Consider the following 13,489-nt stretch of genomic DNA (forward strand, 5'->3'; position numbering starts at 1 on the left):
GATACGTTTCAGTCTTTTGTGTTGCTTTGTAGGCTTACGATATTGAAATGCGACGGCCCAGATAGCCCAACGTTCACTATGAACTGATGCGCAAAAAAACTATAACAAAACTAAAACTAGGGAAACGGCTCTTTGTGCTTCTGCACAGATAATACGGCTCAGGCGACAGGCGAGCATCGAGGAATCTGTGCGAATTAAAACAATTACGCCTAATGAACTCGTTCTGAAACTCTGGAGGTCTGCCAGATGCCTACTACTAATTGCGGCCTTTTACTTTGAGAGATGAGTCACGCGGAGCAGTGGCTAACTTCAAATGAAATGAGAAAACATAACGTCTGCAGAAGGCGCAGGCGATATCGTTAAATCAAAAGGCGATCAAAACACGTGTAAGAGGTCGCAATGACTCGAGCGTTATCTAAAATCTTGCTTCTCTTTGCTGGGTTGTGCGAAAGATTAAACGGAAGTCGTTTTGAAGACACACTCCAGACTGCCTTGCTGAAGCACAAATCGGATTACGATAAGCACTTGCCAAGAGTCCTCCTGGCTGGCTTTTCTTTTTCATTCACTTAAAATGACAGTAATGCTGTCGGTGCAAATAAGGGCAGAGAAAAAATAAAAACGTGGCTGAGATCATTTACACAGTTCAACCCCTGTACAGAGAGAGCTTCGAAACAGCGCAAAGTAGACTGTTTTTTTTTTTTATTTCCGAAAAAAATTGCTTTTCGCAGGGTTGGAAGAAAGGAGGCCGATAAGCTGTTTGAGAGAGCTTCAGCGCCGGAAATATCCTTCCCATTTTTCTTTCATTTTTCATAGGTGTACGTACATGTTGCGGAGTGGAAATTTACGAGCACTGATTTTAACAGGGTTTCCTTAGCACGGGCAGGTGCGTTGGTGTTTATTTAAGCGGATATACATTCTTCAGGCAATGTACAGCTACGGCTCTACAAATTAATTTCTGGCAGTATACACAGCGGCCGGAAGAAACTGGTTTAAAAAACATCCAGACAATACGCACACTGCCCGAGCAGTAATGTAAATAATTGTCCATTTCAAAAAAAAATTCAAATATTTGTGTGCCCGTGGCTTGCCCATGCTTGGAGGAATTCTTCGATTTCAACAACGGCCATTATTAAAGGGGCTTCGGTGGTCAACAGTTAATAAGCCAGAGTTTATGAGTAATTTATGAAATCATTTATTACGCAAATGAAAGAATTAATCCTACTAATGGAGAAATATTCAGATTACAATGAGTTCAATATTTGAGGCGAGTGGAGGCCACTTTAAGTGGCAGTAAGTGCACTAAAGCGCGGTAGGTTAAAAAAACTGACGATGCCGATCAAGTTTCAGCATCAATGTATGCTGCATGAAGAGCTTAAGTGAGGTAAGCTTAAGCACGTGATGGAGAGAAAGCCGAGGTACATAAAACTTCAGCTGGATATCCAAAGTGAAAATAAAAACTGTGCAAACATTGTGTATTGGGTAATATATATAATACGGTAATACGTAGAAAAAAGAAAGATGATATGCATTTTTACTTCGATCGCCTATCCAATGATGAGGATGTTATATTAAGGACATCGGAGCCAACCCGCGAAAACAACTCCATCGTTCAGTGAAGCTTCTGTGCAATTTTCATGGAATAACAGGTCGCCCTGTCTTCCTTGCACAGCCCGTGTTTATAGATAGCATCTGCAGCAGCCGCGCTTTGATCTTTCGTTAACAGCTGTGATGTTATTTGCTTTCGTTTTTGCGTACGTGGTCATCCTGAAGCCTCACTAATAAATAAATAGTGGGATGGGTCTGTGCTATCTTGTTTATGTGGTGCTAATGCGCATGTTTCCGGGGGCAGGCACGGGATTGTGGTTGCAAAAAGTTTGCCTTTATGCACATGTTCAAGCGTAGAGGCAACTTCGACACTCTAGAGCAGTCTGAAATACGAAATAACAGACTCAAACTGAATAAGATTTCAGAAAATTGAACCCCTGTGCCCAAGCAAAACGTTCAGCTGTCTTCCGCAAGGGATGTTTACCATTGTGGGAACATTAGAAAGTTTTTAAAGCTTCATTTCTTCACTCGCTTGCGAATCGGTGTAATTGATACTTTTAAGATAGAGTACTCATCTGTTAATTTCATGGCGCGAGTAATTCCTATAATGGTATAATTGCTATAATTGCTATGCTTGCTACATGAAGCAAAGCGGGGCTGCACTATTTAGCAGCGCGAGTCCATTCAAGGAAACTACTATTATAAGTTATACATCTCCGATACTACCGATCAACATTTGTTACTTCAATATTCTTGTACAGCAGGACCATTTAGTTGCGTTGCTCGCTTTCGGGTTCCTCAAGTGAAAATTTTAATCACTAAGAATTATTGAAGGGGAAGTTTGCACAACACATTCACTTGCTAAGGCAGCATTCATGGAGGGCAAAATTAGGATCAGAAATACTGTTCATATTTTTGTTCTGTTATCACCATTCTACATGCTATGGAGAGGAGCGTAGTGTTCCTGCTTTCTAACTTATCTGCCTATTTTACAGCATTTGAGTGTGACGTGAAGTGCCATTGAGATAACCCACTGTTCAGGTGAGTTGCGTTGCTTCGTTATCGCTTAGTTGTCTCTAAAGTACTTCCTGCAGCTATCTAGGGTGTTTCATTTAAAAAAGCATCACATCGACTCTCAGCTGAGTTTGGTTCGTCTGTACCTTGTAACTGATTGCGAGCATGAAACTCGCTGTATATTGAGCTAAAGAAATATGATCCTTTATATACTATTATATTGTTCAATAGTTATCACCGCAGAAACAAGAACGATATGTTATCTGCGATAATATGTTTTCGCGTGCATTCCCCATGAAAACATGACTTCATCCAGATACTTTTTCTGGTGTCAGAGTGAGGAATCGGCATGAGACAAATCTTTGTTACTCCTTAAACTATTCTTCAAATATTGATTCTTTAAAAGTCAGAGAGCTATATTCGTGCCCTTTCGCTTGAGCTGCATGGCAACAGCGACGCTGAAGCTCATTATTTGGCGATGACGTCATCGGGAACCGTTTGCTTGGAAATAGGAAATAAATGGGCAAGACCTGTTTCTTGTTGTTTAGTATCTCACGCTGCTTTCTTCTATAGTCACCTAAGTCGTTTAAAAGTAAGGATGCCTTTGGGCGTAATTATCTTTAAGGACTAAACCCACTTGGATGCATTAACTTACAGAATGTGTGCAGAAACATATAATTTCGTACAAGTGCGGTCACACGGCAGCCGTCTCACGAAAAGAATTTTCGAGATGACTAAAATTTATAGCAGTTGGTATACAACGCAGTGGTGGACTGATAACCACCGCTTATCTCGATGCTTTAAACGTGACCATGTCTCTACTTGCAGAACGTCACTTCTTAACTTTAGGGTTGAAAATGGGAATATAAACAAACCACTCGTGAAAAGACAAGGCAGGACACCAGCTTTAAGAGATGAAACTTGACACTGTATATCCAGGCGTCGAAATAACGTACCAACTAGAAGGCGAGACATTTAAAGGGCAAGCAATAAGCGAAAGATTGCCTGCAGCTGTGATTAGGATAATGAATGTTACGATTAAGAGAAACTTCTTATTAAGAGTGTCCTTTCTGTACCTTACGTTTCGCGGTGGTGTAACGCCTTAATGATGTGTCAATTAATGAAGACATCCACCCATCTGGAAATGAATAATGTTGGGCAAATCCCTTTCGCCATCGGAGTTTCAGATATGTATTTGGGAAAGCGTGCCTCTCGCTGTTAGGTTCAAAACTGAGCACTCTTCAGCATAGTTGAACGGTATGGATAAGAAAAAGGTGACGTTTGTCGGACACACACGATCAGAAAAGAAGGTATCGTTACGGATACCTGCTGGCATTTTTAAACCTTCTTGCGGTAATGCTTGAACTGGCGAAATTAATATAAAGGAAGAAGGAATAGTATAGGCATTTGTCCAGCACTAGACGATAGTTGATTATTCATGATAAATTATACACATTAAGGTAAGGAACAAAGCATCAAAGAAGAAATCTCATTCTAGTCTGTTCGTTTTCTTTCTTCGGAGTCGAAAATTTGGATCCCTGCAAGGAAACACTTCAAAATTCACTGATAAAATGCCGAAGCTGCGCACTGCTGAGCCAAGTCAAGTAACTTAAACGTCTTCGGACACCACTTAATCATTTGGTGCTTACGAATGGTCGTAAATCGATTAGGATTGAAGAGAAGAAGGCTGTGATAGAATCCTTGCCAACCACTGGACTGGTCTCTAGTCCGCAAACCTCCTACTCTGCGTGGTATGTGATGGGCCTCCATCTTAACTTTCGTTTCAGTATCTTCATGACAGTGCTACGTGTGGTGGCTGTGTGCCTTTTCTGCGTCCTCGTTTTTCCGTACTGCCCCCTAGCTCCAGAAATTCATTCTTTATAGCGTATCCCTTGTTATTCTTTTTATGGTTGGTTGAATTGGTTTGTTTTATTCGTTTTAATGCCCAAATGTGCCGCAGGGGATGAGATACGTCATAGTGGAGGCATCCGGATAATTTCGACCACCGGGATGCCTTTAGCGTGCACTGAAAGAAGCCCAGCTGGTCGAAATTATCCGGCGCCTTTTATCATGTCGTGACGCCTTTTCTCATGATTTCGACCACCTGGGGTTCTTTCTTTTATCTCCAAATCGAGCAGGTAGGCATCGCAGAAGCGTGGTATGCGGGGTCAGTTGGCGATGGTTAATTGCGGAACAGCGTAAAAAAGGACAAAACACCAGGGACAGGGACACAAACAAGCGTCGCGTCTCTTTTACACGGCACTTGCGAGGCCGCTTTTTCTGTGGTTTTGCGTTGTTTTTCTGTTTCAATGAATAACAGTCAGCCTAGAAACTGTTAGAGAACGGCTAGCGAAGCGCTGGGCTTAGTGGACGGAATACGTTTCTGTGGGCACACACACACTCCCGCTTACGAATGAACGGGAGCCCATACACGTTCTAAAGTGGTTTCCTCCTCACGAAGTTACGCGCCTCGGTAACGCTTTAACAGGCACGGTCTCAAAACGACTGTCGTATTTAGCAAGACACGCTCGGCCAGCCGCTGCTTTGAGTCGATAATGCGGTTTGCATAGAGTAAATGTCTCGGCGCAAATTCGTGGGACTGTACATATTGGGGATTTGCTGCGCCTAAAGGCACAGAAATGGAAGAAATAGAGCTTGTCTGTCCTCTTGTTTCTTCCCTCTCTGTGCCTTTGTACGCTGCAATTCACCTATACTTTGTACAAACAAGCACAAAGAGCCTCGTATTGAAGGTATCGGCAAAGATTTTCGGCCGTACACATGTTGCTCTCCCTGCCAGTACTCTCCCTGCCAGTATGACCAATATACACGCAATAATGCAGCTTACAGGAGTATTTACAAAAGAAGGTATTAGTTCCATTGAAAATAGGTGGCATACTGAGAAAAGAGAAGTATACTCTTTGCGTCTGGTACTGCCGCATTTATTTATTTTCATGCTTTTACATTGCACACATACAAAGAGATTCCAGGTTAAGAAATGTAATTTTAATGTGAGCCCCTCAAAACTTTTCGCGATTACGTTTCATAGTTCAGTTATCGAAGTTACTTGATTGCAGAAAAAAAGGCTGAATATTCAGCGACACTGTTGTATCATTCAGGCAGATGCTTTGTCATGCGTACATAAAACTTTGCCTTATCTACGCAGTATCTATGTATGTCGGCTGCGTATGTTCTCGTGAAGGAATCTCGCTCCATCGTGATGGATTGAAGCTTTCTCAATCACATGCACACAAAAAGAAATTTATAAAATTTAGACGTTTCTTCGTTATTTATCACTGGGACGATCCTGCTACAGGACGAATGGGGCCTTTGGAACAAGATTCTTCTATAAAGAAAAGCTCATAATAAACACGCCCACCGTCAATGACCACGGAAAACATTTCTTGCAGGCTCTTTAAAACAATAAGCATTTGTCACTTAGCTATGATAACACTCACCTATGACAGCGACTATCAGTATTAGAGTGTTGCCGTAGAGCGAGATTTCCATATGCCTGTTTCTTAAGGTTTAATGTGTACTTTTGACGATAGCAAGGAAAACGATTTAGGTATCTTTCAGAAGATAATAAAAATATCTTCGTGATTCAGTGAGCATTCCTGTTCTCTTTGACACGACCAACAAAAACGCGATAGCAATTAAAACACAATAGTCGCCAACAATAACGCCACTTCTCTGCTTACCTTTAGTTGATCTTCAGAAGCAACACGAAGATACCCAAGACAGGAAAGTCTCTTCCAAGATGCCGATTTGAAGCGACGTCCTTCTTTTGCGCCGCAGCAGGCCCACAGGTGGGTAGGTTCACTTCCCTCCCAAAGTACAACAGGTGCCGTCTCTTCCGATGACGATGTTTAAACCACACACACCAGCCGCCTCTTCCACCTTTCTAAACGTTTCCCGCGAACAGGAAAGAAGACTTTTCCCTACGAGACTGAGCGCTAAGCCTCAAATTGTAGCCGGGCAATTCACAGCCACCTGTTGAAACGCGCGCCAGTCGGAGCGACGCGGCAGAAATGACTCCCCGTCTCCTCGTACCGGATCCCTGAGGTGTGCAGTTGCTACGTCAGGAGAGGCTCCCTTCTGTCGGCTCCCGCCTAGAAGGGAATGGGGGGAGTCTCGGCGTTCAAGTTGGGGAAAGAGAAGGCGCCGGCTTTTTCCCGTAACGTGGTCGCGGCGTCCCGTGCGGAGTGCCCCTCTGAAATAGGGATGCGCAGAGCTCGGCTCGAGCGCAGAGTGTCCAGGAAAGGTAAACGAGAGAGGCTTAGGTTGACGTGGTTTCTTTTTTTTCCCTCGTGGTTTCGGAGGCTGAAGTGGAAAGCCGCACGACGATTAAGCCGACACAGATGCGTCTTTCGTCTCCGTTCACGGGATGCGCGCCCTTTTTTTGCGCGCGGTTTCCCTTTTGTAGCGGCGGCCGCCTCCTCGCCCTCGGCGACTGACCAATCGGAAGAGTTTTTGGCTTTCCCTAATGGGGAGCCGCCATTGGTCGATCGGCGCCGGCCGGCCAATCCCGGGTCCCGTGGCTCGCTCGCGCGCGCGCGCGCCGTCTGTGCGTAGACGCCGCGTCCACCGCCAACGTCGCCTTAGGTATTTCGTTCGCGCTGGGGCTGTTATTTTTCTTTCGTTTGCCGGTGCAGAGACGGGGCTTTTGTTTGAGGACACACGGATGCCTCGCGTTGTGTAAAAACGGTTCTGTGCAGTTGGCGGCGTGGGCAGCCTTGCTCTCATCTTCTTTTTCCTTTTTATGCCTGACTTGTTGGCGGGTATCGTGCTGTTTGCGTCTTTGCGTGGTGGTATGGTAACCTGGTTACTCAGGCGAACAGTGCATGCACTGTTTTGTTTTTTGTGAATTGTTTTATCGTTCCAAGTAAGCACTAAGTTACGAATTAAAACAATGACACTGTGTTTTGCAGTTCCAGTCGGCCGTGTCTTCAGTCCCGAGTCTAGTAGGAGAGAAATTTGATTGGATTGCCCTTTGGCGACCTAGGTGGATTTACTAAGCCCTCGTCTGGGCTGTGTTCATCATGTGCCGGCAAAGACATCGAACTCGAATATTTACACATGTGGTCGAGTTTCATAATATACGTGTACTAGAAAAGAGAAAGCGTGATTGGTTCATAGGTCCCAATTGCTTAAGTTTGCTTTGATGTTCCTGCAGTGTCGAAATAGTTTGAAGAATTTCTGAAAAATGATGAGTGCGCAGCTTCATAGGTACGGTTGCCGATATCTTTTTTACTATTCGTACTGCGTGACTAAAGCTGAAGAACTTGTTTTTACTCTGAATTTAATTTTTCGTCAAACGTTTCACAATTACTCGTCACATGCGACGTTACATGAAGAGACGTACGTATTGGTCTCTTTGAGGGCGGTATCAATAAATTCTCGGTTGCTACCTTTCGGCCAGAGTTTTAAAAATATTTTAAGGAAGCCTGCAGCAAAGTACGGACATTGCGTTTTGTATACATTCCTGTGGAACCGACAAGTTAATTTCTAGTCAAAAGTCATCGTCACACGTCCTTTGCTAACATGTGGTTGCAAAGAGCTAACATCGCGTTATATTCAAGCGCTCGTTTAACGATGGAACACTGGCAGTCGCGCCTGTAAGCTGTACGTTGGTCAGAACTCTGCTTAAACACTCAACAACTTCCGCATTCCCTGAACAGCATATCTATCTATCTATCTATCTATCTATCTATCTATCTATCTATCTATCTATCTATCTATCTATCTATCTATCTATCTATCTATCTATCTATCTATCTATCTATCTATCTATCTATCTATCTATCTATCTATCTATCTATCTATCTATCTATCTATCTATCTATCTATCTATCTATCTATCTATCTATCTATCTATCTCTTCAGGAGAAGCTTCCTGGCTAATCGGTTAAGGACCTGAATAAAAAGCCACAGTGAAAAACAACATTTATTCTGACATTTTGATCGGAATAAGTGTTTCGTTCTAACAGCGAAGCTGTTATTAGTCGACCCTTCGCCGGTGGTGTAACGCTGGTCACGTGGCCATGCGGTGTGGCGAGAGTGAGGCTCGGTAAGAAGGGGGAGGGCTGCGTCGTGCCGAGAGAGGCCTAGCGGAAAGGGGTGAAAGCAGTGCTTTGCCGAGCGGGGCGATGGTGAAGCTTGTGGAAAGGGAGGTGCCAAGGGGAAGGCATGAAGACGTACCAACTAGCCCCTACTGTCGCCTTATTAGCGAGGGTGAGGTTCGGCGGAAAGGGCTAACCAATAAGAGGCGCCCAAAGTGGGTCGATGGAGAGGCTCTGCGGAACGCTCATCAGAACTCAGCTGTTTGCGAGAAGTAGGTCGGTGATGGCCTTGATGGGTTGGAGTATAAAGGAGGGTATTGGCTCTACGGGAGATCGCTTGTCAAGAATGGCCAATACTTCTTGTTCTTCGAGGTAGAAGCCGCCCGACCTAAGAAATAGAAAATATTTTTCCACTCTCGCATTCCATATATCAGAACAAAAAAGGGTTTCTAGTTCAGGTGAAATATTCACAGAACAGTAAAAGAGGCGCGCGTGCGACGCAATATATTGACGTTTCGCTAGGGGTGAGAAAGAGAGAGATCAAAACAATTAGAATAAATAATGCTTGGTTACTGTGGATTGTGCCACTCTCTGAGGGTCCCACTGGCTATTGAGGATCGCCGTACCTGGTCAAGGGTTGCCAGCTGACTTCCCAAGTCCGACTTGGAGAGACGCGCCTCCAGCGACCTAGTTGTTGAGCGTGTCTATAAGTAGCGGCGAGACGGCGTCTACCGGTCGCTGCGTGCACTGGTAGCAGAACAGATAGTTAGGCTAGTTGGCTATCCATGAACACTAAAATTGCATAGAGTAAAAAAAGGCGAACACAGAAATGGTTCACTGTCTGCTTCCCTTTCCCGTGTTGTTCTTTTTTTTGCGCTACACTGTAATAGTCTTTGTGCACTGGTAGGTTATACCTTCGTGTAACGGGATGGAGTCACACCAGGGATATTTGTCACTGTGTTATTCGGCAAAATTTTTTCGAAGTCTATGTATGTGTGGGTAGGGGTTTGCATTCGACGCCAGTACCTCGTCTGTCCCTCGTTGAGTATGGGATGAGGTAGTGCTATGGTTGGCTTTCGCAATCAATGTGGCTCGGGTATTAGGGGCGAAGTACCTTAGGGTCTCGCCTTGTCGGCGCGTCATGTCGTTGTCACGGTACATCATAAACAGGTATGCGGCACAAAAATTGGGTAAATTGCACTACTCACCACCGGTCCATACTATGCATATTGTGGGTGAAATGTTCGTCGTTATTGTCGAAAACATTATGTTTGGCTTAGCAGCGGTGTCACAATCCCCGACGAAATTTACCTAGGCGCTAAAGTTTCTTATCTAAAACACCAGAATACGCAAGCGTGCATCTCTACGGTAATGTCATCTCTTTGAAACGCCACTTCTTGAAACGTATCTGTCTATGTACCGCAAAAAAATTTGGTAAATCCCACTACTCGCCACCGGTCCATACTTGCACATTGAGTTAAAGGTTCGTCGTTTCTGCCTGAAACATTATGTTTGGCTTAGCAGCGGTGTCGGAATCCCCGACGAAATTTACGAAGGCGCTCAAGTTTCTTATCTAAAACCAGAGACACAAACGTGCATCTCTACGGTAAAGTCATCTATATGAAACACCACTTCTTGAAACATATCTGCAAGGTGATGGTGCCTTAGTGGACCGGTAGTGAGTAAAGCAGTAAAGAGTAAAGGTTTCGCTGTGGAAAACACCGACGCACACTGCATCCCTCGCTCCTCCCCAGGTTTCGCGTTATTGGAGCTGAAACACCCTTCCCTACATGCTTCGCCCCTCCCCAGTTTTAGGGGCGAAGCACCTTAGGGTCTCGGCTTGCCGGCGTGTCATGTAGTAATCACGGTCCATCATAAAAGAGTATGCGCCACAAAAAATTGGGGAAATCCCACTACTCGCCAACGGTCCATAGAAGGGAGGAAAAAACATGAAAATAAAAAAGAAGATAAGAAAAACAAACGGACAAAATATGTACTGGACATATTGTTATCAATCCTTGCCATCAACGCGGCCTGGCTAATTTGGCAATTATTACATGATTGACTTTGTGTGATTATACTACATGTGCTTGTATAGATGTGATTTGAAGCCGATACAGGGCATCTCTATTGCGATCTGATAATAATATATTACATTCTTGAACTTGCGTAATTATACTACATGTACTTGTATTGAAGTGATTTGAAGCCGATACAGTACATCTTTATATCGTTATGATATTAATATAATCTCTCAATACCTTTGTAAGAGCCAGTGGAGATAGGGAGGAGCCGGGGTAGTAAATAAAAGTCATAAAAAAAGAACAAAAAACCCATAATAACTAAGCTGTATTCAATAAAATCCTGTTCAGTCACTTATCAGTTTGACGAGTTTTACAGTAGGCCTCAAAAGGACATACTGGAGGACAAGCTCAACACGGACCCATCTCTCCAACAGTGTGACCCAAGGAGAGAGGGTCACATGGAAAGCCTACACAAGAGAGACAACAGGAAAAGAAAAGAATACAAGACTTGTTAGTCAAGACGAGCTCATCGGAGATCCATTGTATCAAAACAGTTGTAAGTCAAGATGAAGAGAAACCGTAGTATGTAATCTAGAGAATTATGCCCTTGGAGGTGGCTTCGCTAGGTGGTGGGATCAAACTGTTACTTTTATATTTTCTATTTTTTCTTTTAATAGAAATTTTAGTACAGTTTGTTCTTTTATCTAATTTATCGATTTTGGCCTGCGATACCTAGGTGGTGCAGGCAGGGCATAGTTTTTTTAATTTATATTTCATTTATTTTCGCCCAACTCCACTTTAAAGTAAAGTATGCATTATGAGTTAAAGGTTCGTCGTTAAGGCATAAAACATTATGTTTGGCTTATCAGCGCTGTCAAATCCCCAACAAAATTTACCAAGGCGCTCAAGTTTCTTATCTAAAACCAGAGGCGCAGACGTGCATCCCTACGGTAAGGTCATCTACTTGAAACACCACTTCTTGAAACATATCTGCAAAGTGATGGTGACTTAGAGGACACCGGTCCATACTATGCACATTATTGCTTAAGACATTATGTTTGTCTTAGCAGCGCTGTCAGAATCCCCCTACAAAATTTACCAAGGCGCTCAAGTTTCTTTTCTAAAACCAGAGACAAACGTGGATCTCTACGGTAAAGTCATCTATTTGAAACAATACTTCTCGAAACATATCTGCAGAGTGATGGCGCTTTACTCGTCAGAACCAGTGCCAATGTAACTGAGTGAAATGTGGAACCGTATTATGTGTGGAACCAGTGCTATGTTATTTTGGCGAAAAATAAAAATTCCTTTTTCGCCCCACTAAAGATGAAGAACGCAACAGTCAGCCCAACAAATAGCTTACGATGTTAGTGGAGCTGAAACGCCCTTCCCTACATGCTGTAGGGCACTCTAACCGGGCATGTAGGTAATAAGAAGCAAAAGGGAGAGTTGTGCACCTTAGGTTAAGCTGCTTTCCAAGGCAGTTTTCGACGACGTTAGTGGTACTTTTGGAACAGTCACCGATAGCCTGTGTATATATATATATATATATATATATATATATATATATATATTATATTTGTAGCGGGGTTGCAGCTATGACTGTGGGGAGGTGTGCGAAGAAGAGGCAGACGACGTGTCTGTGTTCTGAGAATACACAACCGCCATCTTGACTGCTGGACTATTCCATATTGTAAATAAGTTAATATATTCGTAACATTTTGGTGGTGGTGCTGGGTACTACGCAAGACGGAACTCCGCAGCGCGTGTCCTCGACAGCCTCAATATGTCAACAGAAAGCAACTCTGCTGCTGCCGCTTCGACCGCGACTCCGGTACAACCGTTACGCCGGTACAGCCGGTCGTATGACTCACCGCGCGATCCCGGTAACTTCTGCGGCACCGACCACGTTGACGTCGATGACTGGATTGCGAAGTACGAGCGGTTTGCCAGCGTCTACAGGTGGGACCCTACAATGATGCTCGCCATGTATGTCTCGACCGATCATCGCGACTGGGACATTGCGCTAACCCTTTGTCACTTTTGCTTACAACAGCTCGCGCCACGACACTGCTGGATATTCTCCCTTTTACCTTTTGTATGGACGAGAACCGACCGTGCCGTTCGACACGCTCGTACCCACCCCTGCCCACCTGTCCACCGAATATGCTCGCCACGCTATTAGCACAGCCGAAAAGGCCCGTCAGATCGCCCATCGACGCCTTCGGAATCGCAACTCCGCCAGAAACATACATACGACAGCTGCCACCGGAACGTTCGCTTCAATCCGGGTGACCTCGTTCTCCTGTGGTCTCCGTCTCGGCATGTTGGCCTGGCCGAAAAACTTCTGCCCAAGTACTCCGGCCCTTACCGTGTGCTACGCCAGGTGACTGAGGTCACCTATGACATCGCCCCTCTGGACCACACGGCGCCCTCTACGTCTTCCACGTCGTCCACGTCGCTCGCCTGAAGCCGTACCTTTCGCCCACCACCTGCTAACAACTCGCCGAGTCGGCGCTTTCGCCGCCGGATGTCGATGTAGCGGGGTTGCAGCTATGACTGTGTGGGGAGGTGTGCGAAGAAGAGGCAGACGACTATATATATATATATAATATATAATATATTATATATATATATATATATATATATATATATATATATATATGAAGGTCTGACGTACAATACCCCTTTAGCCGCTTACTAGGCAAGTTGAAGTCGCAAATGTAAATATCGGTGCCTGTAACTCAAATTGGTAGCGCAAGTAAAGCCGGAAACGCAACGACCGATTGTGTAATAGTTCTTGAACTTTTAGCGCCTAAATTACCGCTGACATTATGAGCGTGCTTA

General features: G+C 44.3%; 1 protein-coding gene across 2 annotated transcripts in view; it reads right to left on the reverse strand.

Annotated features, from left to right (window-relative positions):
• The window catches only part of LOC119401787 (uncharacterized), a 162,800-nt gene extending 155,854 nt beyond the window's left edge, over positions 1 to 6,946 (reverse strand). For both annotated transcript variants that reach the window (XM_037668760.2, XM_037668761.2), the window contains exon 1: positions 6,258 to 6,946. The gene's annotated coding sequence lies outside the window, so the exon portion shown is untranslated. The remainder of the gene's footprint in view (positions 1 to 6,257) is intronic.
• Between the last annotated feature and the right edge of the window lie 6,543 nt (positions 6,947 to 13,489).

The sequence above is a fragment of the Rhipicephalus sanguineus genome, chromosome 8 (genome assembly GCF_013339695.2).
Source record: "Rhipicephalus sanguineus isolate Rsan-2018 chromosome 8, BIME_Rsan_1.4, whole genome shotgun sequence".
Lineage (NCBI taxonomy): Eukaryota > Metazoa > Arthropoda > Arachnida > Ixodida > Ixodidae > Rhipicephalus > Rhipicephalus sanguineus.